The sequence below is a fragment of the Gallus gallus genome, chromosome 9 (genome assembly GCF_016699485.2).
Source record: "Gallus gallus isolate bGalGal1 chromosome 9, bGalGal1.mat.broiler.GRCg7b, whole genome shotgun sequence".
Lineage (NCBI taxonomy): Eukaryota > Metazoa > Chordata > Aves > Galliformes > Phasianidae > Gallus > Gallus gallus.
Genome location: NC_052540.1, coordinates 17,332,365 through 17,356,858, shown reverse-complemented (window position 1 = coordinate 17,356,858; position 24,494 = coordinate 17,332,365). Strand labels below are relative to the sequence as shown.

The following is a 24,494-nucleotide window of genomic DNA, read 5'->3' as shown; positions in this document are numbered from 1 at the left end:
TAGCTCCTAGCAGTAATAGTAATCCACTCAGTCCCACCTCAAGAAATCCTGCCTTCCCTTGAAGGGAGTCACTGCCTTTCAGAAATCCCCTTATTCACTGGCAGCTCCTAGGCAGGGAAGCCAGGCTCCGCTCCTCAGCGTGACTGCAATAGCTTCAGCCATTGACTTCTCTCCATCCAAAGAAAGTGCTTAGGTGGATCCCACAAGGTACCTCCTATGTCCCTGGAGTGGGGTCATCACATCCACTTCTCAGCTGGCATCCCAGTGGGTGCTGTGGGAGTCCAGAGCTGCAGCAGGCTGAGAGAGCTGGGTTTGGGACCAGCCCAGCCCCTCACACATCATGGAAGGCAAATCCCAGCACCGGCACCACAGGGATGCGCAAGATCCTTCCCAACAACCTTCCCCGAATGACCCAGATTGCGTCAATGGGCTCTGGAGGGAGCTTGCAGCCACTGCTCTCCAGATGGGAGTGTAGGATTTGCATGCCCCATGGGGCCCCAGAGAGAAAAGCAGCACAACGATGGGAAAGGAAAGCAGAAGGCCTCAGCACCCTTCCCACCACCACAGCTGGTAAATGTCTCTTATTTCCATCTTTTTACTCTTTTCAGCGAGCCAGAGAAATTGCCCTCTCTCTGTGCCTCTTTGCATGCCAAGCATCAGGGTGCCAGATAGCACTGAGCCTCACAGGCTGCTACCAAAAGCCTGAGGCAGCTGAGCAGGCTGGAGTAGTGCATGTGTTCAGAGACTCAACATTTTTCTTCTTTGTATTAAGGATCGTTTGGTGTATAATTTTTCCAGCAACCAGATGATGCATGCTTTGCCAGCAAAAGGGTGTTGATAAAAAGGAGCTTCCTGGGTTTTACACGTTCATCCAGAGGTTACAGATGTGAGTACTGATGTCTGAAATACTCTCTAAGGTAAGGCAGGAGCAGTGCCCCATGCAGCAATAGGACAGGGGTCCATGATTCCCCAGAAGCGATCCATAGGGGGTACACCAGGATTTCCCACCCCAATTCAGTCTCCTTTTTGGATATAGAAGCTCTGCAGTGCCTCTTGGGTTCATATCTTATTTAAATGCAACAAGCGTCCTCCCTTGTGCAGGGGCGAGCCATGAGCCCCATTAATTGGGGCACACCAACCACTTTCAGCAACATTGCCTCTTAATGGAGGGGAGGCAGCACAGCAGCAGCCACTCTATGGACCATTAACTCACTGCCAGGTAGCCTGACCCCAGACTTTAATGTGCATTTAAGCTAGAGGTCTACAGCAGAGAGATTACAGTGCAATAGCAGAAATGCAATTCTACAGGAATTATTTTAGTGCCAGTTGAACTCTGTGGCAGAACTCCCTCTGGCTCCCACATGGCCACAGGCTGACTTGTTTGTGCCCACTCACAGGTCAGTGCTGCCGGGTGTAGTGTTTGGCTGCTTTCAGTAGGCATCTCACCAGAAATTAAGCAAGATGCAAAGCACAGAGTTAAAAAGTAAGTTGATATTTAGATAAAGGTTATGCTTAATACTGAACTACAGATATTTCCCAGTGCAGCCAGACTGTAACCCTGGTGCTTCAAGCACACACTGATGTTCTGGGCTGGGTCCCAATCCAGCTGACTTTACCCAGCACTGTGCTCAAGCTTTGTGCCACTTTGTGCTCAGAAGTATCCCAGCCACGCTGCAGGGGTGCAGGAGGAATCACAGCCAAGTTTCTATCCAGTTCCTGTCCATTGAACTCCCCATTTGCTCAGCAGAGCCATGCCCATTGCTAGAAGAGGCCAGCTGCACTCCCAGCTGTAAGGTGATCTCGTTCACTTGTATGTGAACAACAGAGGTTTCCTGCTCTTGCAGAGATCTAAAAATCACCTCTAATTAGAGCTCTGGAAGATCCCACTGTTCTCAGCAATTAGCTTCCTTACTGGGCTTGTTTGAATTGAACAGCAGCCCTCCACACTGGAGATGAGGCAAGCTTTGAAAACTGCCTTTTCTCCCCCCCCCCCCCCACTCTGCTTCTAATTCTCAGCTCTACTGCTGGTGTAGAAGTGCTGAGAGGGAGAGAAAATGTCTTGTGTGATGGAAGAATGAATAAAAGTCTCAAATAGAATGAACCCAGTCATGAGCATGTGGGTAGGGCATGGCTGGGTTTATTCTGCTTAAAACTGAAGTCTGCCTATGCAAGTGTTCAGCTTAATTAGTTCTGAGCAATGCTGTGTGGTGTTGACAAGCACTGGAAGTTTCAGCTGCAGGGAGAGGAATGGAGCATCCATCCCACTGCTGCTGACAGGTCTGCAGGCCCCTGCTATTTGCAGGCCAACAGGAGGAGACACAGGTTGCTCCTGGACAGAATTTGCTATCAGCACAGGGGCTCAGTGTGGGAGGACCAGAACTTTTTCTTTCCCCATCTCCAGCCCATCCCTCCCACTCACACCTATGCTGCTGTGTCCCACAGCTCTGCCATCCCCCCATCACTCTGCCCCCACCACATTGCTCTTGTGTTAACCCTACACAAGCTCCAGAGCTTCAGCACCTCCCAGCCAGCCTTCAGCTGAGATATTAAAGCCATCGAATACCACTTATCCAGTTAGCACAGGAGTTCCACCACTTAAAGATAATTGCATTTCTCCCTAGTTACTGATAAAACAGACTCTTCTTAATCATTAAGATATGGCCTGATGAGATATTAACAGCCCCGTAAGTGAAATAACATACAACACCAAAAGCTAAGTGTTCTCAGATGCCTGCATTAATCATCCTATATCTCTACAGTAGCATTCACCAAAGCTCTCCATCACTGCCCAGTCTTAAAGCCACAGGACACCTCTGCCCTCAGTGCAGCTCTGCCTTTCTGCCCACAGGAAGGTTATTGCTTGCTTTTACATATCAGTGGGAAAGCCAGAAGTCTGGAAATTTTGACTCGTTTTGTTTCACTGCACAGGAAGAACTTTGCTGATGTCAATTCTTCACAGTGATTATAAGATTGATACTTTTAAATACTTTTTTTTTTTTACCCCTTAAGCAATTTCTTCAAAGTACGCATCCACTCCTGATCTGACTAATGGGCTAAAACTGTACTCTTGATATTTTTGGAATTGATTGCAACCTCCTGATCCATGAAAATAAGCACCAAGCCCAGCAAACAAGCACACAGGTGCTGTTGATACAGCAATCACTGCTCAGCTCTGAGCCTGCAGTTACAGCCCAGCACAGACCCACCACTCCTCCACACAGAACAAGTGCCAGCTCCCTCCCACTCAGGCATTAAGGACGTGACCAGACACCAGGGAGTCACCTCTGTGTCACCATCAAGTTCTTAAGCCCCATGAGAAACAGTACAGCTTCACCCTAATTGCGTAAGCATGCAGCTTGTGCAAGCTGCACTCTGCATGAGATGGTTTATGCAGACCCACACTCCAAGATTTGAAGGAGCCTTTAAAGCTGTTCATCTCTCAACCATATCAGTCTCCTCTGCATACAAAAGATGCTTGGAAGCTCCTTTCTCCTTTCATGGAGAAATACCACAAACCTGAAGGTTGAGATTTCCATTCGCAACTCAAAACAGTGGCCAATAACAGATTCAGCCTTCAAATAACCAGAAAGATTCTGACCTACACAATGGACCAGTGATAGAAAGAAGGTTTATTTCTCTCACACAGGTTTGTACCTCTCCAAAACAAACAAAATTGGCTTCATTGGAGTTGCATTAAATAAGTCACTGCTATAGTTTGTCTCAGAACTCATCCAGCAATGTCATTACACCTGCTGTCTGGTACCATAAACACCTGCTTCAATGTGAGAAAGCTGATTAACACACACACACACTTGTGTAAGTAGAGAAGGTAGCTTTCTAGCTTGAACCTCCCACTGAGACTACCTAGGTGCTCAGGTTGAGCAAGTGACATCCTTAATGCCTTCTAGACAATCCTGGACACACAGCATTGGTGTAAGGAAGATTTGTCTGCTTGGAGAAGGAGGTACTGAGAAAGGAAAGGCAAGTCCCACACCCCATCCAGATCACAAGCAGTACACAGTAGTGCTCTCCACTGCAGGGCCACAGCCAAGCTATTGCCACTTCAGAAAACTGGCTGCAATCCAGCCCTCAAAATTGGTGTCAATGGCATATTGTTAGGTGTGCTGAGGTTACAGAAACACAGAATATCATTCATTACTGCTGTCAGTTTTGTAGGACAAGCATCAGCATAAGACAGTCAGCTTCAAGCACAACCAGGGACAAGCCTCCAGGTAGTTCAGATCCCTATTTCACACCTTACCCAAGCTGGCTTTTTCCTCCACACATTAATTAAAGCCTGTGGCTATGCCTTGTTCACCCTATGCCTCAGAAACTAGGCTTACATCCCCTCCCACCAGGCATACGGCCCCCACCACTCATCCTGTGCCACCATACAACTAAAGCTGTGCTTCCCCATGTTCCAGACCCCTTGCAGCCCACCTGCCCTTTCTTCTTGTCAAGCCCTCACCACCCTCAAGCTGCACCCCCAACAGTGCCTCCCCGCAGCTACAGGATCACTGTTGCTCTGCCTCATGCTGCTGTGCTGCTCTCCCATCTGGCATGGGCTCATTGCAGGCAGCACCAAGCAGCCTCCTTCAGGCAAGGTCTTGTTGCTAACAGTGGAATTTTCCAAATATTGACTCATTTTAGCTTAAATAACACCATTCTGTTTTTATTGCCTATAAAGCTGGCTTTGTTTTACCTTCTACAATACTTCTAAAGCAACTTGGCTGCATCAAAGATAACTTGCACATAACAGTAGCAGAACCAGGCTGCATTTTGTACATTCGAACAGCTGAACTGAGCCCCTGATCTGCTCCTGTCAAACACCAAGAGATATAAATCAATAGATGGGTTTCTGCACTCCACTTCTATAGCCACATTCCTACACAAGGAGGAAAGCACACACATTGAGCTTTGCTGAGCTTTAAGGTAAACACACAAAAAGCAGCACCTTGGCACAACAAAACATATGCTTTTTCACCCAGAAGGCTACAATAACTAAGGGCACAAAACACAAAGAAGCATCGCTTAGATAGAAAGAGAATAGCTTGATACTTCTGACACCGTACCTTGGATGCACCTTTCTTCCTCCATGTCAAATTGTTCCTCACTCTGCTAGGCAACACCTCCCAGAGCTGCCTTCTTCAGAATACCTCAGCAGGGAACTCCACAAACCAGCCACCAAAGCTCCCGGGGGAGCTATTTATCTGCTCCCAATCTGACCTTGATGGTGGGCACCTGGAGCCAGCATCCACCAGCAGCTCCAGGCCTGATTGCTCTCACTTGCCATCTTCAGCATGTTGTAACTTGTAACTTCAGCAAGTTGTGTGTTAAGAACTGTATCTATCCAATGAAATTAACACAGCAAAAATTAAAAGTTTGCTCTGACAGCTCCTAGCAATGTTGGGTTACAACGTTAGGATACATAACATTAAAAATGGCGTGATGACACAACAGTCAACATCAGTGCTTCCTCTGATGATACAGCTGCACCCTGAGCTACCAGACCACCCCAACTTTCTGAGTGCCACCACAATGAGCAGCTTGGGAGAGCTGTGCATTGTACCACTGGTAACAGCAGGCTTTGGTCTGCAGCCAGGTTGGTTGAAAAAGAAGGAGGTAATGGCTGTTGGCCTCCACCAGGCCAGCTATTTGTGTTTACAGACAGAAAGGTAACAGCACATGAATGTGATACCTATGTGGCAATTATATATATCCTCTACATCCTCATGCACCTTGCCCCTGAGAAGTCACCAAAGTAGCAGCTCTTGTTCCATCTCTTTAGGTTTGTTTCAGTTTTTTTGAGTGTTGATTTTGTTTCAGCGAGTTTGATATAGGGCTAGGCATTTTTAGGCTACCAACATTTTGAACATAGAGGTCTATAGGAAGGCTTTTGACTGACTGTGAGCAGACTTGGCAATCAGTTCTGCTCCTTGAAATTCCATTCAGGCCTTGGAGCTGGGCCGTAGCAGATGCTATTACTGACCCTGGTGTTTTCCTTTGGCAGCTTCACAGGCCCCTTAGTTCAGTGTTGCCCTGGAATAAACCTGGAATGGATCCCATGGAGCTGATAGAGTTTCAGCTGAAACAAACGTTAGATCAAGAATTGAGCATTAAATGACTTATGTAATTCTGCATGACTTCAGTGTCTTTTCATTATGCTTTCAGATTTTAAGATTTTCAGTCCGGCATTAATAGAAGAAAGTACATAAGGATTGGGACCTGTGTTACAGGCAGGTCCCTGGGCTGAGAAGTCTTGCCGTGTGCTCTGCCCAGCTCTGCAGTCAGGACACAGAGATGTGATTTAGCAGTGGTTTGCAACAAAGGCTGCAGACAACTTCAAAACAAGGGTCCTCCCTACTCCAGCTTGGTCTGAATGGCCTGCCAAGAATGTGTTGGATTCATCAACAATTCTTCTTGCATTTACCGTATTCCCTGACTGCCTTGTGTGTAAATATTGTTTTATTTTAGTCAATGTCTTCCATATACCTTTTGCCTTCAATATTGTACGCCATGCCAAGAAGATTGCGATATGTATGTTAGGTGCTTCCGTTTTCTCATATAAGCTGCCATTTTTCCAAATATCAAAATATTCCTGGGACCCTATATAAATGCCTCCTGAATGTAGAAGAATGAGATTTAATATTGCTTCTCACTGGTCTAGTGGGAGATTTGTTTGTTTTTGGAGTAAAATCATCGCTGTTGCAATTTGTCAGCCAGACAAGGTAACAAGCTTCCTATGGAGTGGATGGCAAGCATCACTGTAAAACCTCACTAGGTGAGCTGCACTACTGCTTCCAGGTGTAGTTGCTGCAAGATGTGCTCCCAGGCTTGGCATATTTGGCCTCAGGATCCGCAGTTATGCTTCAAACTCTCTCTCAGTCCAAAGCCTGAGTTGATACAACCAGTGACGTCTGCTCATGAGGGTACAGTAGTCCAATATTACCTGCAAACGGAATGCAATTCCATCCGGTGAACCTTAGCTCAGAGCATGGGTACACTTATCTGTTGCTGCCAGCAGTGAGGCAGCAGGGTGCCTGAGATGAGTGTCCACAGCACCCACGCCCATGGGCCTTCATGCCCTGCTTGTTTCTGTATCCAGATAAAATTTCATCAATCATTTTAAGGGAGAAGAAGAGTGTAGGTGTTAAATGCACAACAATGCCACGAGCTGCACGCAGGCAATTCTGCATGACTTGATAGCAGCCTCATGGAAACACCACTGTTGTGGGATTGGTTATATTTCTTGGACCAATCAGCAAGATGAGGGTTAATCTTAGAGATATCAGCCACATATTCTCAGCCAAAAGCATGTAGAAATGGTTTGTTTCAGATCCACCCAGCAACCACAATACACAGAGTAGCTTTGGCCGCAAGGATTCAAAGCCTATTCCTCAAAACCCTTCCTAAAATCTAACCTGAAAGCCTGAAATGAACATTTGACCTTTTATCCACAGATTATCTTTGTAAGTATTTCCGATAAAGAAGACTGATTTCTGAATTAGGACTTACTGAAGATTAGCAGCTTGGCATTCAAGCATCAGTGACTTTGAGTGAATTTTCCCATCCTCTCCCTTAACTAGAAATTAGGTCCCATCACTTGGCCCCAGGGCCAGTGCTCTGACAGGCCAAGAGGCAGCATGTGGCAATGTTGGAAGGGAATCAGAGCATTCATGCACTGCTTGGTCAGGGACTGCAGGTGACTGTGGGAACAGGAAAACTCATTGGAGCAAAAGCTCCTGACTTACCAGTGCTCCAGCACCAGCGCCACATGTTCTGGTTGCCTCCGAAGCAGCCAAGTGGCTGAACCCAAAAAGCAATACAAAATTACTTGCAATCTCCTCTCTCTAAGTGCTCTGTCTCTAAGGAGAACTTGATTTGTTTCCAGACTGCCTTGAAAAGACCCTTCACCTAACTCTGACCTCAAATCCTTGTGCTCCAGACAGGGCGGGGAGATTGTTCCTTAGGGCATCAACATTTGTTAATTGTCTTAAAGAGATTACGCAAATCGCCTAAACAAGTATCGACCTAGATTTTGGATTAAGTGTGGGTGCTAAAATGACCTTGTTGGTGAAATCAGCATGATCTAACCTCACAAATTGGAGAGGGAAGCCTTGGATCTAATTGTGACTCAGTAGGTACGATCACGGTGAGTAGTTGGACTGCCCCATACCTGTTTCCCTATCTCTAACACCCTTGCAGTGTTCCTTGAGACCCAGTACAATAAAATGTCAGGTCTGAGTCTTTCAGGAACAGACAAACAGTGACAAAATCATCAGGGTGATTCACAACCTGCTGTTTCCTTTTACTAACGCTTATTGCTTTCTCCATCTTTGAGCTTTCTGGCTCATATCGGTGTCAGCACCCCAGCTCCTGCGTTAATGAACATAACATTGTTTGGGGGTGGATTTAGCTTAGTGAATTTGCCAGGGAGCTCAGCACAGCTGCTGGGCACGTTGTGCACCTCAGGGTCCCCCACAGCTGTTCCCTGCCTGCTGCCATAGGGTGACATTCCTGCTGTGCAGCCAATAGCCAGAGTCACTTGTCCTGCCAGTACCTGCAGTTTTCTTTGCGTCTCGCTTAGGTTTCAGAAGTAATTAACTCTGGAAGGACAGATTTGGGTTTAGGCTGTTACAGACGCTTTCAGCAAGGTTTACATTGAGTGTGTTTGTCCTTGTGTTGTGGCCAGGAGAGAAGCCCAGAAATTGTATCCATGATGAGCGCTTCACAAGAGGGAGATCATTAAGTCAGAACCATAATGCCTCTTCAGGGGTTGTTCTTGTTGCTGTTCCGTAACACCAGCAGATTTCCCTGCAAAATCCCTAGTGTCTACAGTGGAAACAACTTCAGATCCAGTAAGAATTCATGGACTGTTTTCAAAGGAAAAAAAATTGTTGGAGGCAAAGCCAGTGATGACTGGAGTGCTTAAATCTTCTCTCAAATCACTTTGCTCAAATTCCAGTTTAATTTACTCATTTGCTAATCCCAATTTTCCAGTTTTGTTTTTACAAATATAACTCGTGGAAACATGTTAAATTTCTGCAGCTAGCTGGAGAACTCAGGGCTTCACAACTCTTGGCTCTGCTTCTCCCTGTGTGTAATACTGGATTTCCACTCTGCTCAGAAATGTATTAGATGCACTCCCTGTTCCCTCCCTGAACACTGTGCTCCATTCCACTCTCCCTGTTGTTTGTTATGGCAAAGTTATCCCAGTTCTACTTCACTGGAACAGGTTGCCCGAGAAGGTGGTGAGGTCACCACCCCTGGAGGCGTTCAAGAAGCATGGAGATGTGGCACTGAATAATGTGGTCAGTGGGACTGGTGGGGGTGTGTTTGTTGTTGGACTTGGAGATCTCAGCGGTCTTTTCCAGCCTTTATTCTATGATTCTTCCACTGAATTTCAAGTATACCCCATGGAGGAATATAGCTTTTCTCAAAGATTTCTTCAAATGCTATTATTAATGAATTAATGTGTTTTTAGAAATAATTTTATCACTCTCATGTGCTTACATAGAAATAGCAACTAATTATGATGTGACAAAATATCAGGCATAGTGCAGTCTGTGCAGTCAGGGCTAGGGAACTGCGCTTTATATCCTCCTTATTTCTGATCCCAGTTGGGCTCGCAGGGACAGAGGGTCCATGAGGACCCCAGGCTGGGAGCACATCTCCAGGTTGCTTTTGTGCACTGCAGTCCTGGCTCCCTTCCCTCCACAGCTGCCTCCATTGCTCCCCCTGGGGCTGTATTTCTATATGCAGGCATACGGAGAAAAGCCTTTTTAATCCGGTGTCTTACAGACTCAAAGTAGGGATACTTTTCATTTTGAATAAAATATGAATATTAAGCTCTTTGGGCAGGGACTTTGTCTTCCAGTGTCTCTACAAAGCACTCAGTACACTGCCAGCATTACAAATGTAAATACTACAAATAATATAATACAGTTTGGAGCTCAGAGATCTGTTTCATTGGAAAAGGGCCCACAGAGCCTCCCTGCATGCTGCAATAGAAAAGGCTCAGGTATGAGGAAACGCTTACGGCCAAGAACTTCTTTTCATTTAAGTTTCCCAGTAACTCAAGAGGGTCTTCCTGGTTTGATCCCAGCAGTAAAACAGGGACACTCTGCCCAGGAGACAAGAAGTTTAGCGCAGAGCCACACTCATTTGAGAAGTGGGTGAGAGCTGTTTAATTCTGCAGAGCAACACTGCAATAATTCAAGACAGAAAGCCAGCGTGAGTTCCCTAACCAGCTTGAAGGCAAACAGGTAGAAAGGACTTAAGAAAAAAAACCCGTGTAGAAAAGAATGTATTATTAAATGAAAAAGTAATTTAACTGAATAATGATGTTCTCATACCACACAGCAAATCTAATATCAACTCTGCAAATCTAATAGGATCTCTGCAAAAGCAGAGAAGTTCAATCTGAAGTGCGCTCTTCTGAGGCTGAGGCTGATGTCCATTAAGTACAACAGAAATATTACTTCAGCTTCAAGACAAGCTGAACCAGGCCTCCACTGCATTTGGACTGTGAGTGGCTGTTACTGTCTCCGTGGAATATTCCACTTACACTCACCACAGAGATTAGAGCAACTTCTAATTTCCACAACAATATAAAGTCTCAGTTTGTGTTGCTCTTGAATGCAGAACACAGGAGGCAGTACTGTGCTTGCACCAGAGCCTTTTCCTGCATTAAGCAAGACACAAATAGGCACAGAAGAATCACAAGTGGATGGGAGGCAACCATTAGACTTTCCTAAATGAGGCGTAATCAATAGACAGACCCTTCCACCATGGTAACAAATAGCACATCCTCCAAGGGATCCTCCAGCCAACAGGAGACATACTGCCCATCTTGCAATGATTATGCCATTGTATTGCCAGCCGTTGTATTTCTCATTATGGGAATGGCCAAATCATTGTGCTTCAGCCACTTCTTTACTGTGTACATCAGCTGGAAATTATCACCTTCATTACCCATAGCTCCTAAAGGTGTCATGCCATAATCCATGTGGAATTGAATCCACGTGGAAAAGGCTGGCCATACAACGGTCTTCCACACAAAGAACGTGCTGTGCACCAAGCTATCTCAGTCTATCACTTTTTGCAGGTCCCAGCAACATCTCCCATTTGAGCATTCCATTAACTTTTTCACCCTTTATTTCTTAAAAAAGCCCAGAGGTAATCTTAATCCCCCTTATCTTGCAGCACTATTATCTTACTGTGTTTCTGCTGGCTTCACACAGAGATTTTGTGGAACTGTGTTTTCTTATTTAGCCCAAAATAGGCCTAGAGAATGACAGAGCAAACAGGTCTTTTTTGAGCAAGCTAGAAATAAAAATGAAATTCTTGTTTTGTGCCTAGTTTCAATTCAGTATCAGTTTAAAGGACGTAGGGTTGTTTGTTGTTTTTTTTTTTTTCCTCTTGCAGCTTAAGAGAAGGGAGCATTTACCATTTGAGATGGGAGACAGACTCCTGTCAGATTATTCCTTTTAGATCCCAAGGGATTAACTGAGTCCCTTGGAGGTGCCCACAGTCCTCCTTGTCTGCTGGGACCCATAATTAACAAGGCCTGTAAATATCCCAACCCTGTCAGCTCTGCAAAGAACTTTGTCATGACAGGTAGTGTCAGTTCCCTTCATGAGCTCAGGGAGTCTGTAAAGTAAAAAGGTGTAAGACTGGTAATTGCCAAATAGAACTATCCATGGTCCATGAAGAAACGGCACAAAATCCACTTATTTTTAAGTGGAGTTGAAGTCATTCTATGAATCACACATTTGTAAAGGATGGATATATTAATAAATTCCATACAGAGGCTTTCAAGTTTGAAGCAAGCCTCTCAATCTACTGCTTCAGAAAACACAGTCCAAAAGCTATTGATCTGTTTATAGAGATAAGCACCTAACAGATTTATCAGAATCAATGCAAACACTCAAAAAAAGACTCAATATAAATAATTATAAATAAGTAAAGACCTAGGAAATAGAAATGTGCGATTTAAAACTAATTGAAATGCTGACCCAGAGAATAGGTGCTTATATTCATTTCTGCAAATGCAGTACCAGGAAAGGGGAAGAGTGTGCTAAAAGTGGATAATTTCAGAGATGACAGACAAGATGAGCAGCATCCAGCTCTAAGGAGGAGAGCAGGAGCTAGAAAGCAGTGGAAGCAGAATAAGATTTTTTATTTGATTTTTCTTACACAACTTTCAAATGAATTTGTAAAATTAAAGGTCTGAGCACTATTGAAATCAAGTCAGGAGAGAGAACAGCAGCAGCATGAGTATCCACATACATCTGTTTGGCAGGTTCAAGCAGTACAGTTCTGCACCCACCTCCTTTTTCCTGAGGTGCAGAAAAGTTTTGACACAGACCCTGTTTGTTGGTTTGATGAGCCGCTTATCATATGCCTTGTTGTCTCTAACACTGGGATGGCAAGGGATGAGGTAGCACAGCACGAGAGGCAGTAGGTTGGGCTGGCCACCACCACTCGTACTTCGAAGTTCCCATCAGCCAGTACATCAATCTAGTATTTGGACTAATGGCCACCTGATAGGCCTTGGGTCATGCCTACCCCCCATTGTAGTGAGGCGACCTTTCTTGAAAATATTATTCCAATTATTCTTTAAGGCCTGATGAAGACCAAGAGGCCCCCCCCCAGGTGTTGGTACTGGATGTAGCAGCAATAAGAGGCCAGCCCCAAACCTGAGCAACTCTCAACATGTGCTAGCTTTGTTTCAAGTGTGGCCCAGCCAAAACACATCAAGACAGGTTCAGACCAAGAGCTACCTAACCCATTTCAGAGCATTACATCTTACCCTTGAAAGTAAATCTCAGTCATGAGAAGAGCCACGCATCACCTGGCTTTAAATATGGAACTGAAATAGCCCAGTATTCAGAGGAGAAAAGGTCATAAGACATGCACAATTTCATCTCAGCCTTATTAGTGTACTTGAAAATGTAATTTTTTTCAAAATCTTAACAATTATTATCATTTAAGTGGGGGGGGGGAAAGCAACTCCATTTGAACCTGAGAGGCTGGGTCCTTCAGGAGAAGTTCACAAAGTTCTGTCAGCAAGATTTAGCTTCTCACAAAATAATGAAAATGGCCCCACTGCAGTCTCAATGCAGTAAGACAGACATATATGTTATGTTCTGTTTCTATGAAGAGCTGATGTGAATCAGCATTGTTTGTACCTGATTTGGCTCAGCCCAGAAATCAGGCGCCTCCTTTCCCTATAGGCAGCCTAAGCACACTGGGAGTGTGAGCAAGCAGGGGGTTGGCTTCCACCTGAACCTCAGAGCTCTCTTGATACAACCATGTAGCCATGGGCACTGTGCACAAAAGGCAAGCATCTGCAGTGGTCACAGAGGTCACAGGACAGTTGTTTTGCTGATATGACTTGGGTGGAAATGCACTGGCTTGCACCAACCCAGTCAGTAGACGGATCAGCCCCATGTGGTGTTGAGGAAAATAGAGCGGGGGACAGAGAAAGAAAGAGCTAGACAAATAGGAAAGGAGAGGAAGATCAGAAAGTGACCTAAGGTTATTGAGCACAAAATTGTAAAGAACAGCACAAAAGTACTTTCACAAAGTAAATTATGGAGTAGAAGAGCCAGCACAGGTAACAGTGGGAAATGACTTGGGGCTGAGGTTTGACCAGCTCCAAAAGCTGCCTCTAGGAACCCAGAGTGGTGTGTGACATCCCACAGGTCAGCCCCAGCACCCTCACAGCCCAGTGCATATCCACCCTTACCTTCTGTTTCTCACACCCATCCACAAGAACCCACCAGCAGTTATCAGCAAGGGCCCAGCACCGAATGGAGTGGACCTGGACACTTCTCTTTAAATACCTTCCAGGAGGGAGAACCAGAGGGAAGGTCACAGGCTGATGTCGTTCAGCTCCACGGAAATCCAGAGAGACTTCAGGACCTCTGCTAAAGGAATTCCATGCTGGAAGGAGTAGAGCACCACTGAGCTTCATGCATGGTCCAAAGCACACTAGAGAGGGGGAGAGAGAGGAAAAGAAAGGGTAAAATTTTAAGAAATATTTTGATAAAAAACAAAAATACTGTCAGAAAGTTAATCAGAAGTCTAGATTTAGGCAGATCTGTTCTCATTTAACCTTCAGCAAGAGATCAGGTCTCAGCCTTTCTATTTTTGGAAACAGCTGATGAATGCAGTGTAACAAGGTATTAATAAACATCTGCCCAGCTCTTAGATTAGTATGGGGAAGAATTAATGGAGGTCTTAGCATGTTCATATTTTCTGATTATGTCAGATGACTTTATTTATAGAAATAATGGGAGGAATGGAAATCGTCACTGACACCCTGTCAATATGCTTAATGAAATCCAATTGTTTAATTGCATTACGCTTGGCTAAGGAGTCATATCAATAAAAGGCCCTTCTTAGAGCAGTTCAATGGTCAGTATGTACTTCATGTAAGAAAGCTATGAAGACTAATATTTTTTCAATGAACCATTGGGAAGAAAGTCCTGTCTGCCATACCTATTCCCACGCCTCTCACCCTGAGAGGGACGTGGCTGTTGTCCCCCTGGGGCAAAGCATTCTGGCAGGCAAAGTGAAGCCTTCTGTCCCTCATGTAGCCATTCAGCTTTCATACTTTACCATCACCCTTCTAGAGAGCCCTTGCTTTTAGTCCTGAAACACCCAAAATAATAAAATACACCCAGGCTGAAGCCTATGCTATATTTTGGTGTTCACCACCAATGGCTAAACCAACTCATGCCTCAGCTCCTCCTCATGCCATTCCCTCCTGTCTGCTTTGGTGAAGTATCACCAGTGCTTCTGTGGGAACAACATCACACCATTCCACTGAGATAAATAAAGCATAATTTGAGGGCTTGATATGTTTATGCCTCCTCAGAGAAGAGGAAAGGCCTATAAAACTCCCTTTGAAGGAGTCATGGCTGTTCAGATCGTTTGCAGCTTGTTAGGTAAAGCCCGAAGCCAGTTTTTATCAGCAGGTGCCAGCATCAGTGGAGAGCTGCTCGGGTTTAAGCAGGCTTTGGACGCACTGTGGCTGTTTCTCAAGGTTCTAAAATACATTTCATAATGCTCAGTTCAAACAGGCAGCTGGGGAAGTTTAGGTCTTTTCTCCCAGAAGTATGTGGGGGAAAAAAAATAAAGCTACAATTATGGTGACAGATGGTTTGTTACACACAGCAGGGCACTGCTAGTAATTTTGCTCCTTGCACATTAAAGGAGATCAGGACTCATACTGAAAAGTCAGGAAAGTCCTGTGGTTCTGTCCTGTTCTTCCAAGAAAACTAAAAACCATTCCTAACCCAATCCAGTCTTCCAAAGCTATCGGTCTGAATTAATGAAAGCTGAGCAAGAAAATGTTACTATTCCTATTAATTAGAGACAGGTTTGTGCAATAACGAGAATTCATATCCCTACTGTGCTGCATAAGTACCTATAATTCAGCTGCTCCACTCTCAATTGCAGCATGTTCTTCACACTGTTTTACAAATTAGCAAACCTGAGATCAGCAGCCGCATGTAGTATGATGACATTTAGTTTAACTATGGGGACTCTGAAATCCACAGGCGGTCTTCCAGTTCTGCTTTTCACCTTGATTGCATTACAACATCCACATTAACTACTCCTAGATCAGCTGTGTTTTTCATGGAAGTCACAGTGCAGATGCCACAGGAAATACTCTGATATTTATTGCAATTGCCGATACTCCTCTAAGTACTGCTGGGGCAGTATTTGGAATGATGCTCTGTGGAAGGTGACCAATGACAGGGCAGTCCTGGAGCCAGCCTGACCTTCCAGCTCAGCTGACTGCTTTGTGTTTACTGCAAATGATGCAGAGTGAGAACAGTTAGGAAATATTTCTTCTCCAAAAGAGTGCTCAGGTGCTAGAACAGGCTGCCCAGGGAAGAGGTGGAAACACCATCCCTGGCAGTGTTCAAGAACCATGGAGATGTAGTACACAGAGCATGGTTAGGGGGCAGTATTGGCAGTAGGTAGATGGTTGGACTAGGTGATCTTAGTGGTCTTCTCCAACCAGATGGCAAACAGGCATATAGGTATTGGACCAGAGAGATTGCTGCATTACAAAGGAGAAATGAAATAAAGATCTTACCCATGGCCTGGGCTCGCAGAAGAGCTCCAAGAGGAAGGATCTCCACATAGAGATCCTTTTTCCTTGAGAGTCAGCCCTTAAATGGCGTCTAGGAGGGCTGCAGCCAGCCCCTTCCGGTCACTCAGGTGAAAATGCATTCACCTGTGCCCCTGCAGCTGACTCAGCGCTCACCTCAGGTGGTCAATCAGAGGTTCAGGCCGTGATTCAACAGTTCCCATACACCAACCTTAGTGATTCTGTTTCTAGCATGCACATAGATATCATTGCTCAGTGGCCAGTGCTCAGTGCTTGTATACCTCAGGAAATTAATTCTGAGCATCAAAACCTGCAGAACCAGAACCAGGTGTATTCCTACATTTTAACACTGGTGGTGTATCCTATGGTAGGGCTGATGGCAGCAATGGTTTGGATGAGCATTTCTGCCACACTGTTGACCTTCACAGCAGGGCCAGCCTGGAACCAGAAAACTCCAGAAGGAGATGGCTACCAAAAACACATTGCTCCAGCAACAGTGAGTGAAGTGAGAGCTTTGAATGCAATAGTGAAGAAAAATATTCCTCAGGGTGTAAATGGAAGATGGGAAAGTTCTGGGCAACGATCTCTCCAATTCTGCTCCAGCTTTCTAAACTCCAGATTAAATAGATACTTCTTTTCTCTGCACCCAAGGGAGAGGGACTGAATTGCCAGTTCCCAGTTGGCAAATGGGTTTGATAGCAAAGCTCCTGCTGCGAGCTCAGAACCTCCCACCAGCAGACAGATCTCATTGGGGAGCACTCTGTCAGCCAAAGTACTCAAGTAGCCATGTTTTCCTACAGCTGTGAGGTGTTGATGGCAGACCACTTTTGATGGTAACATGTTCTCATAGCACATGGCTCCACCAGGATATTAAAATATGTATGTATAATTAAAAAATCTTCCCTTATATACAGAGTAAAAGGTTGATTTTCCTTGTCCTAATACAACTACCACTTACAGAGCTGCTGCTGTTACCTTTTAAGCAGATATTTGAGCAGAAGGGTGATAAAATGCTTGACTTTGATTGAACATTTGACTTGAATTTCCACTGTGGCAAAAGGTAGAAATACAAACACTATGAAGGAATCACAAACTTACTACAGGACAAAATGTTCCACATCAATTTTTGAATCCTTACAGACACTGAGAATCTCTTCTTTGGCTTGCATGAAGGTCAAAACTGAGTTTTTGAGCATTCTTACAGCAAGGATTTTGGAACCTCCTTCCAGTTTAAGGAGTTATTCCACAAAAACTTCCAGTGTTAGTCCAGCTGGGGCTTGGACCGAGGTTGTGGTCCCAAAAGAGCAACACAAACTGAAGAAATGTGTTTACTCTGGTACTGACAAGTTCTCTGCCATTGCCCTACTCCTGGATTCCTTCTGCATTCAGCTCCTGACCTCACTGATGTAAATAGGAGGAGAATCAAGTACCCAGTCTCTTCTGAAGTACATACCAAAGAGCACTGAAATGATAGACTTCATTAAGCTTGTACACCAGCTTTCAAAAAAAAAAAAAACATTGAGATGGAAAATTCACAACAGTATTTCCAATGTAAGAGAGAGGAGCAGTTGGGAGTGAGAGTTACGTCTTATGAAGTAAAACTGCAGTCCACATTACAACAGCCTCTGAAGACATTTGCTGTAATTGGATTACTACTATCAAATTAATACAGGAGAAAAGCCCTCTGAACACATTAGGAGGGAGATGATCAGCTTTTATTTACTTCCTATGCTGTATTACAGTGAGGCACACCAGTACTGCAGCAGGGCCAGCTGCAGCACAGGCATCTTTGCTTAAACTCACCTACATAGTTTGATGAATTCAAATACAAGCTTTTAGGAACAAGCAGAATCTGTAGAGAACCCATTTATGAGAAACACTTTGGATGAAACATACCTTAGCTGCATTCTTGGTCATGAGTTCCAAAAAATAAAAATAAATTAAAAAAAAAAAAAATTGGTGCTGTGCTACTGTGATGTATCCCACAGAGTATGGGAATGACCTGCAAGATTTCAAGGCCTGTTTGAAAATGCAGCTTTTCTTCATTTTGATTTGAATGCAATCCATTTGATCACTGGGCCTCAGGGATTCTTGGGAGAGACAAAGGCAGGAAATTTAATAAAATCTTCAAAAAGGGTGAAAATTAAGAGGTAATTTTGAATTTTGAAGTAGGGAAAGCAGATATATTCTGCACATCTTCATTCACAGCGTCTGTTTCCTTCAGCAGGGGCTCAGCGAAGGCCTTCAGGTGTTTGGGGGAAGCTGGGTGAGGCCTGGCCGAGTGATGGAGGCCCCACAGAAGAAAACCAGGGGATAATACCAGCTGCATGGCACTCTGGGCAGGCCTCTAGCATGCCTTGGATACACGCTTAACAGCCGGAAACTGCTTTTAATTTCCTGTGTGACATTTGGCCTGTTAGGACAGTGAATTTCTCTTGATCCTGATAGCTCCTGTCACTCAGCAGCTGTTGTGTGTCTGCTGAGTGGTGTCAGTGGCACAGCCCAGAGCAAAACCCACAGAGCATGGGGATGACCAAACCCGAAGATGTGTTCCTCAGCTTGGAAGCATCTCCCAGGACAGATGTGCTCATCTATGTGCCATCTCTTGACCATGAGCAATGTGTGCCTACAGCAGACAATCTCCTTGGTCTGTGAAGTGCAGCCTACCACACCAGAAAGAAGCACTGTACTAAGGTGCCATTGAAAAAGGAAACATTCCCCATGCCCTTAGGGAAACGAAGCACAGAAGCCCCATTATCGCTGACAGAAGTTTTGCCTCTAATTCCCCATCTGCTCTTCTGAATGTTAACCTACAGTGTTGGCACATAAGCTTAAATGACAGAGATTCCAAATAGAAAGCAACAAATATTAGTCAGCCAGGCTGGCAGTGTCTGCAGAAATGTGATGTGAGCACTCATGTTTCAGGGGAGGGAAATGATAGAAGGGATAACATTATGTTAGACTGGTTGAGAGGAAATATTATCATTATAGATGGAAGTAATGAGTCAAAATCAGATTTATTAATTTTTTTTAATCTTTAATCCTTAAGGAATTCTGCACAGCTCCTCCTTATTGTTATTTGTGTTTAGCAGCTATGTAAAATAGCAAACAAGGCAAGAAATTTTAGAAGAGAGTAGTAACGTGATGCATAGTGTTAACTGGCTGGTTTTGGAAATACCCATTTATCTTGGTTAAATAAAAGCTTATCTCAAGTACTAAACCAAGTAATCATGATTAGGGAGAGAAAAAGACGTTCACCTCCTTAGAAACTCAATACTCTTCAACATTAATAGCACTGCAGTGACATTGCTCGAAGCTGGACGCTTGCTGTAATTAATATAGATTATTGCCATATGAGGAATGGAAGCATCTGTGCCTGATCTTGCCATTGTTTTCACTTCTAGACCAAAATACATTGGGCTTTTGTTTCGGGGACGTGGCCCTTTCACTGTTCAGAGCACTGCTGGCCTCGGAGGACTGCAGAGATTTTGTTCTCTTTGTTGTTTCAAAACTGCATAGAGGGCACAGGCACATTGTTCCCTCTTGTAGAGACTTTGCTTTTGTTCTTTCTCATCATCTTTTTTTCCTGACTCTCAAGAAAAATTGGTTTTATGCTAAAAAGTATATTACAAGAGCACATCTATACAGAGATTCATAAGCTCTCAAGCTATTGGTGTTTTAAGGAGGCTATGTCTGCATTTGTACCATCCAGCATATCATGCTCTGAACTCACCCATAAAGCAGGTGATTTGGTTCTTACAGTGATTTTTACCCAACAGACTGGTGCAGCACTGTACCAAACACAGCTCATCAGCCTCATCTCAGTAGTCATTTGACTCACTTCACTCCACCAGATTTCCTGTCCACTTCATTCCACTACTTCTGTAGATTTCGTGACTACTTTTGTGGAATATGTAGGCATTCCTACTCTCTCTTTTTTGAGCACATTGTTATTACCTTATATGTTACGTTCCCTGTCTTTCTAATCCTCTGCCTTATTGTACCCCATTTCATTTCTAACTTTCTCTCAGTCTTTTTCCTCAGGCTGGATTTGGTCTGTGAAAATGAATCCATCAGAAATACTTCCCTCCTCTTATTCTGGAAATTGTTCTCTGGGTCATGCACCTTTCCTGTAAAAATCAGGATTTTGCATCGCTTTTTCCACTTAGACAGGAAGTTTCTGTCTAACAAAGGACCTGGAGACCCCTACCAGTGGGCAAAGCAAACAAAACAGAAGTTCAGCAGTACATGGAGATGTAGCTATATCGTCCATGACTTAGATGCCACAGCCAATAGGCAGCTTCCTCTATAGAACTGCACTTTAAAACATAAAGACATTAAGTGAAAATTATATGAAATTAATGCATGAAAAATTATTTCCAGTATTCTTCTATGGCATTAGCATAGTGAGGTATGTGTTCTGAAAAGATGAGAAATCACCACACAGTATTTATCCTGCAAAATTTACCCTTTTGTACTAAGAAAATCAGGAAGGATGCTTGTGAGATCAGAACTGGGGTTTTGGCTTTGCCACTGGGATGCTTACTTCACAGCTCCATGCCTCAGTTGTGTCTGTAGCGTGGAATTCTTAAATCTGCCTTTCCTCATCAAGGCCATTCCTTAGTTGTTCAGTCTCCTTGCTCTGTACCTCAGTTTTGCACCTGCACTTCTGCATTAACACAAACACCACTGAGTAATGGCCTTTAGCAAGACATGACATGTGAAACCTCAGTTATTCTCAGGATTTGTCTACCCGTTAGCAGTGAGCACATTCAGCCAGCTGCAGACTGCCAGACTCTCATAAAAATTAACAAGCTATTCAATGCAGACCACTCTATTTTGCTACAGAAAATAAAGTCAAACAACAGCTAACATAGGGGAGGAAAGGGGGAGAAAGGAGAACAGTGAAGGCAGACCACAGACAGCATACTACTTGTATTTATTTTTTAATCCCATCGCTTTTAGTGCTTGTGATGCACGCTGTAACTAAAGGAATCTAACTGAATTAGAATTTCAATATGTCCCGAGCAGATTGGAGCCATTTCCATTCATGAGCAGCACGTCCCAGCTGTAATTGCCTGCTTGCTTATCCACACAGCTCTTTACAGCTAATCCAAATGTGGACTCAAAAATAAATAGTGCCAGAGCATTCAGCTCCCACTGGGCCATCCTTTCAGCACTGCCTCTGCCTTCACTTTGTTCTGACTGGTGGTCTCGATGGCACAGGGTCGGACTCAAAGGAGATAAAGATGATTGAGCTGCTCAAGGATTTAGGTGGGAGAAAAGCCACCCTTGCCCTATCTGCTCCGGCTATTTCTGCTTTTCCTTGGGGTGCTGCCTTGTGGCTGTTCATCTCTCCCTGCCTTCACCCCTCTTCCCAACCACAGCACTCTCTAGCCCACTCTTCCTTTGTGGCTTCCTAAGGGCAGCTGGTGCCCTCCCTGTCACCCCCTCTTTGTGTTCCCACACAGGGAGGGTCTTAACAGGATTTTAGTGCTGCCTTTCTCAAATGAAACATCTCTTCAGGGATGTTTAAAAACCATGCACTTCTCAGATCAGATTTTTTTTCTGGAAGAGTGTGACACCAAGGCATAGCTGCACAGAGCTGGAGGGAATGCCCCTGCTGATGGGACCTGGCACTGCCTCTGCTCTCCAACATGGGGTTTGTGACCCAGCACTTGACCTTGCTGCACGCCCTCCCAAAGCCAGCCCACGTTACAGGTGATCTCTGAACCCCAGGAGCAGCAGAGATGATAAATACAGTGCTTGTCCAACGTGTCACTTTCTACGTAGATTCAAATTAATTTACAACTGACAAAGCACAGAAAGCTAAAAATGTCTGCAGAGTCCTGACAGGCAAAGGGGACAATTATCCCCAGCAACTGCTATGTGCCAAGAGAGGCATTGCCTCGTGCTTAGATTACAAACCCAGCAGCACCAAAACATGGGAGTAGTGGGGCTGGCTCTTCACTCTGCCAGCTGAAGGTGGCCTAGTTGTGTCCTCTGCCAGGTAGAGCAGGGGGACTGGCACAGCCCTAGGGCGAATGAGGGAGCTGAGCCACATTCTCAGGGCTCTTGGAGGTGGCCCAGAAAGTCACCAAAGAAGAGAGGATGCGACGCTCCTGTTTGCAATAACAAGCAGCAGCTCCAAGAATTTCTTCAAAAAGTGGTATTTTTGATCAACTAAGTCAGAATTCACTGCAGCCAGGATAAGAGAAACAAGTTATCATGGAGATAGAAATGGACAGGAAGAGGCTTTGGGGAAAAATAGGGAAGAGGAGCCAAAAAAATCAGGAGGAGTATAGACTATAAAGTGTGCATCTGTGCTGTGTGGACTACCTAGACTCATAGCAGGCAGGTAGCTCTTGGAGCCAGGTGAGAAAGAAGCTGAGGGCTTAAAGGAATACTTGAATAATAAGGCTTGAAGTTTTTTCACAAATCATAAAATCGGTACTGGAGAAAAAAAAAAAGATCATGACATGAAAATCTGGATGATTTTAGAGGTATTTAATTTTGAAGTGAGTACGTACTGGATGTCATCATGTAGTAAAGAAGTACGACTCAAATTTTCTGAACATCCCTTTGATTCCTGTATAACACTGGGCAGAGGGATTTAATAATTATAAAGGATGATCTGAAGTTAAAAGCAGTTTTGTCTTTGAAAACAAAACCATGTATTCTACACATAACTAAGTTACATCCCCATGTGATGGCTTCTAGTCGTATCCTTCTCCTTGGGACATGGAGCATCTTAGCCATGTCTGTGCCAGTGGAGCTCAGCAGGATCAGAAGGAGGGTGATGAAGGAGGCATCACCCTCCTTCAACTCAAAAACCAGGTGGAATGCTCAGCCCTCAGCTCAAGGGAGATTTAGGAGAAAGGCCAGAAATAGAGGTGAAATCATTAATGAAGCATCATTAGCGATCAGTCTTCCTGAACTCATTAGTACATTAGCACCAGCTCCCCATTGTCCAGTTTTCCCTTGCTGTAATGAGGAACCCCAAATACAAGGTCGTTTGCTGGCTGGATTAGTCACTGAGTGCAGCCGGAGCTCTTGGGACACTCCAACAAGAAGAGTTATTTATGTCGCTCTGTCCCACACCGTGCCCATTAGCTCACAGTGCCGCAAGGCCTGGTCACGAGGCAGAAATACACCGTTTGATACCACGGCTGTCGCTGCACGATTTAGTGTTGCTGCTGGCAGGGCGTTAAATGTTCCCTAAGTGGTAACTGTCTTCCACTAATGCGAATGCATTTCTTTTATAAGTTAACTTATTGCTTTTCCTCTTAGTCCATGCTGCCTGTTCTTCTGCTCTGGCCACAGACAAGTGGAATTCAGGCAAGCACGCACTGGGCTCAGATGGAGCCCTGCACGGAAAACAGGCATTTGGAGGAAACATTGCCCTGTGAATAGTGTCACAACACGAGAATTGCCAGTTTGGTGCTGACCTGCTCATTCTGAACCACCCCACTGGGTTCTTCCTCAACCTCTCCCCGGTGCAACCACACTTCCATCTACCCCTCCATGTTGCAATGGGCCATACCTGGGAGCTGGATCTTTCAGGTGCTGTTTTTGTCCTGATTCTGGCTCTTACATTACTTCCATACCAGGACTAGCAAACTCCCCAGGGTCACCTCTGGATGCAGACAGGAGAATCTCAGCTTGGCAGTTAACTGCATAGCTGTGAGTAGGAAACAACAGATGTCACACCTTAGAGCTAACTTCTGCCTAACGGAGATACGAATTTAGTCACTTCCATCTGACTTCTGGAGTAGCTTCCATGATGTCATCAGAGTTAGGATTTTACACAAGATTAAGTGTGCAATTGTGTGTTAAACAGTGACCGTTAGCTCGAGTTGCCCAGCTAATGAAGCAGGCAGCATTAATGCCATCACATGTGGCCTGCTTCTAGGCACCAGTACCATGTGGGACTCTGAAATCCATCTGATGTCAGAGGAGGAAGGACACCTCTTTTCCCCTCTGGCATCCCCCCAGTGGGGCAGCCCCTCACCACCCAGCTGTCACCCTCTGGCTCTCGTGTGATGTGCTCTGGAGCTTGTGCATCTACTCCTTGCCCAGGAAGCTCTGCCAACTCAAGCAGGCAGCAGAAGCTGCTGATCACTTCTAACGAGTGCTCAGGGTTTTCCTAATTAGGAACAGACTCTGGTAGCATTCGCCACTATGTCTGGGAGCAATCAGGCCATAGCAGGCCAGCCAGCCACGCTTTCCGTCCTTCACCCTCAAGGCAGCAGTGGTAAACAGAAACATCATTTTATTTTCCAGCACTAAGGAGCCCCAGGGCTGAGCCTGGCAGAGGTCTCGGTCCAACACCCATTGTGGGCTCCAGGCCCTCAGGTAGCTG

General features: G+C 44.8%; 1 protein-coding gene and 1 long non-coding RNA gene across 9 annotated transcripts in view; one reads left to right on the top strand and one right to left on the bottom strand.

Moving 5' to 3' along the window:
- LOC121113440 overlaps positions 1–14,084 on the bottom strand; it is a 242,546-nt gene extending 228,462 nt beyond the window's left edge. Inside the window, exon 1 of the long non-coding RNA XR_005862178.2 lies at positions 13,851–14,084. This is a non-coding gene — a long non-coding RNA (uncharacterized LOC121113440). The remainder of the gene's footprint in view (positions 1–13,850) is intronic.
- Positions 1–24,494, top strand: part of KCNMB2 (potassium calcium-activated channel subfamily M regulatory beta subunit 2) — a 117,067-nt gene that overhangs the window by 76,499 nt on the left and 16,074 nt on the right. The gene's annotated exons all lie outside the window — the stretch shown is intronic.